At 40.7% G+C, this 3,979-nt stretch overlaps 1 protein-coding gene and 2 non-coding genes across 4 annotated transcripts in view; all 3 read left to right on the top strand.

Annotated features, from left to right (window-relative positions):
• The window catches only part of ZNF74 (zinc finger protein 74), a 56,832-nt gene that overhangs the window by 26,578 nt on the left and 26,275 nt on the right, over positions 1-3,979 (top strand). The window lies entirely within an intron of this gene.
• LOC119468632 lies at positions 878-1,011 on the top strand. Its single transcript, XR_005197351.1, has one exon. It is a non-coding gene; the product is annotated as a U4 spliceosomal RNA (small nuclear RNA).
• Positions 1,535-1,675, top strand: LOC119468631. Its single transcript, XR_005197350.1, has one exon. It is a non-coding gene; the product is annotated as a U4 spliceosomal RNA (small nuclear RNA).

The raw sequence follows: 3,979 nt of genomic DNA, 5'->3' as shown, positions 1-3,979 counted from the left end.
TTTTTTTTTTTTGAGATGGAGTCTTATGCAATGGGGCTATCTCAGCTCATTGCAACCTCCACCTCCTGGGTTCGAGTGATTCTCCTGCCTCAGCCTTCCAAGCAGCGGGTACTACAGGCACGCGCCACCACGCCTGGCTAATTTGTGTATTTTTAGTAGAGACGGGGTTTCACCATGTTGGCCAGGATGGTGTCGAACTCCTGACTGTGATCCGCCCGCCTTGGCCTCCCAAAGTGCTGGAATTACAGGAGTGAGCCATCACTCCTGGCCCTCATCATCTAGGTTTTAAACCCCACATGCATTAGGTATTTGTCCAAATGCTGTCTCTTCCCTTGCCTCCCACCCTACGACAGGCCCCAGTGTGTGATGTTCCCCTCCCTGTGTCCATATGTTCTCATTGTTCAACTCTCACTTATGAGAAAGAACATGTGGTGTTTGGTTTTCTGTTCCTGTGTTAGTTTGCTGAGAATGATGTCTTTCAGCTTCATCATGTCCCTGCAAAGGACATGAACTCATTCTTTTTTATGGGTGCATAGTATTCCATGGTGGATATGTGCCAGTCTTTCTTTATCCAGTCTGTCATCTGTGGGCATTTGGGTTGGTTTCAAGTCTTTGGTATTGTAAACAGTGTCACTAGGAACATATGTGCACATATGTCTTTGTAATAGAACGATTTATAATCTTTGGGGTACATACCCAGTAATGGGATTGCTGGGTCAAATGGTATTTCTGGTTCTAGATCCTTGAGGAATCACCACACTGTCTTCCACAATGGTTGAACTAATTTGCACTCCCACCAACAGCATAAAAGCGTTCCTATTTCTCCACAGCCTCACCAGCATCTGTTATTTCCTGACTTTTTAATAATCGCCTTTCTAGCTTTGTGCAGTGGCAGTATCATAGCCAATGAGGTTTATCCGAGACGCGATTATTGCTAATTGAAAACTCTTCCCAATACCCCGTGGCAACGACTTGGAATATAGTTGGCACTGTCATTTTTCTCTACGGAGACTGAGTATTCCAGTATTAACAAACAGGTTCTTTTCAGTTTATGAGATAGAAAGCGTAGCAACCAACATACTGCCTAGTTGCCCCGTCAGTTACCAGAAAAGCGCTTTGCGTTTTGTAAGTCGAAGTTGGGGTGATCTCTACCTAAGCTCTCCCGCCTACTGTTTCTGCAACGTGGAGCACAGCTGGTCGTCCCTCTGCGCCCTGCCGTTCACTTTCCCACCGCTCACTCTCCTCGCTCAAAATTCGAGTCTCAACCCAGTCAACCTGTGACGTCAGTCTGATTTGCATAAGATCCCTTAGCGTCCCAAGCGAATGTTTTTACCGTTTCCAAAATCTGAATCTTTGACCGGAGATGTTCAACAACAAGAAACCCCACATGCATTTAAAGCCCACATGTAGATGGGCCTTAAATACAGCTGGTGGCGTGGGAAGACGTCCTGCCTACGGACGTGCTGGCGGGCACTCACCCTCAATGAAATGGGAGTTATCATCCGTGGGGAAGTGGGGCGAGGAGCGTAATTTTAGCTTTGCGCAGTGGCAGTATCGTAGCCAATGAGGTTTAGCCGAGGCGCGATTATTGCTAATTGAAAACTTTTCCCAATACCCCGCCATGACGACTTGAAATATAGTCGGCGTTGGCAATTTTTGGCAGTCTCTGCGGAGACTGAGTCATCTTAAGTTTTAAAAATAGAAAGCGGTTTATGTGGTTTGTATGTTGGCTGTTGTGTTTTTCTGAGCTACCGCGTTTTGTCTTCTCTTTCATTCAGAAGTTAGTAATTTTTTTAAAAATTGCCATTTTAACTGGCATGAGATGGTATCTCATTGCGGTTTTGATTTGCATTTCTGTTGAGAAGTGCCTGTTCATATCCTTTGCCCACTTTTTAATGGAGTTGTTTTTTCTTGTAAATGTGTTTAAGTTTCTTGTAGATTCTGGATATTGGACCTTTGTCAGACGGATAGGTTGCAAAAATTTTCTCCCATTCTGTAGGGCAACCTGTTCACTTTGATAGTTTCTTTTGCTGTGCAGAAGCTCTTTAGTTTGATTAGATCCCATTTGTCAATTTTGGCTTTTGTTGCCATTGCTTTTGGAGTTTTAGTCACGAAGTTTTTTTCATGCCTATGTCCTGAGCAGTATTGCCTAAGTTTTCTTCTAGGGTTTTTATGGTTTTACATTTAAGTCTTTAATCCATCTTTAGTTAATTTTTATATAAGGTGTAAGGAAGGGGTCCAGTTTCTGTTTTCTGCATGTGGCTAGCCAGTTTTCCCAGCACCATTTATAGGTAATAGGGAATACTTTCCCCAGTGCTTGTTTTTGTCAGCTTTGCCAAAGATCAGATGGCTGCAGATGTGTGGTGTTATTTCTGAGGTTTCTGTTCTGTTCCATTGATCTATATATCTGTTTTGGTACCAGTACCATGCTGTTTTGGTAGCATCGTAGTATAGTTTGAAGTCAGGTAGCATGATGCCTCCAGCTTTGTTTTTTGCTTAGGATCGTCTTGGCTATACAGGCTCTTTTTTGGTTCCATATGAAATTGCAAGTCTTTTTTTTCTAATTCTACAAAGAAAATCAATGGTAGCTTGATGGATATAGCATTGAATCTATAAATTACTTTGGGCAGTATGGCCATTTTCATGATATTGATGCTTCCTATCTATGAGCATGAAATGTTTTTCCATTTGTTTGTGTCTTCTCTTATTTCCTTGAGCAGTGGTTTGTGGTCCTCCTTGAGGAGATCCTTCACATCCCTTGTAAATTGTATTCCTAGGTATTTTATTCTGTTTGTAGCAATTATGAATGTGAGTTCATTCATGATTTGACTCTCTGCTTGTCTATTATTGGTGTTTAGGAAGGTTTGTGACTTTGTACATTAATTTTATATCCTGAGACTTTGCTGAAGTTGCTTATCAGCTTAAGGAGTTTTTGGGCTGAGACGATGGGGTTTGCTAAATGTACAATCATGTCATCTGCAAACAGACAATTTGACTTCCTCTCTTCCTATTTGAATACCCTTTATTTCTTTCTCTTTCCTGATTGCTCTGGCCAGAACTTCCAATACTGTGCTCAATAGGAGTGGTGAGAGAGGGCATCCTTGTCTTGTGCTGGTTTTCAAAGGGAATGCTTCCAGCTTTTGCCCATTTAGTATGATATTGGCTATAGGTTTTTCATATTACTTTGAGACATGTTCCATTAATACCTAGTTTATTGAGACTTTTTAGCATGAAAGGATGTTAAATTTTATTGAAGGCCTTTTCTGCATCTATTGAGATAATCGGGTTTTTTGTCATTGGCTTTGTTTATGTGATGGATTACATTTATTGATTTGAGTAGGTTAAACCAACCTTGAATCCCAGGGATGAAACCAACTTAATCGTGGTGGATAAGCTTTTTGATGTGTTGCTGGATTCAGTTTGCCAGTATTTTATTGAGGATTTTTGCATCAATGTTCATCAGGGATATTGGCCTGAAATTTTCTTTTTTTCTCTTTTCTTTTCTTTTCTTTTCTTTTCTTTTCTTTTCTTTTCTTTCTTTCTTTCTTTCTCTCTTTCTTTCTTTCTTTTCTTTCTTTCTTTCCTCTTTCTTTCTTTCTTTTTCTTTCTTTGTTGTTGTTGTGTCTCTGCCAGGTTTTGGTATCAAGATGATGAGTCCCCTGTTTTTGATTGTTTGGAATAGTTGCAGAAGGAATGGTACCAGTTCCTCTTTGTACCTCTGGTAGAATTCGGCTGTGAATCCATCTGGTCCTGGGCTTTTGTTGTTGTTGTTAGGCTATTAATTACTGCCTCAATTTCAGAACTTGTTACTGGTCTATTCAGGGGTTCGACTTCTCCCTGGTTTAGTCTTGGGAGGGTATAAGTATCCAGAAATTTATCCATTTCTTCTAGATTATCTAGTTATTTGCAGAGAGGTGTTTATAGTATTCTCTGATGGTAGTTTGTATTTCTGTGAGATTAGGGATTATATCCCCTTTAT

The sequence above is a fragment of the Cebus imitator genome, unplaced genomic scaffold, assembly GCF_001604975.1.
Source record: "Cebus imitator isolate Cc_AM_T3 unplaced genomic scaffold, Cebus_imitator-1.0 Scaffold461, whole genome shotgun sequence".
Taxonomy (NCBI): Eukaryota; Metazoa; Chordata; class Mammalia; order Primates; family Cebidae; genus Cebus; species Cebus imitator.
The sequence above is the reverse complement of the archived record's forward strand: the minus strand, read 5'-3'. Positions and strand labels throughout refer to the sequence as shown.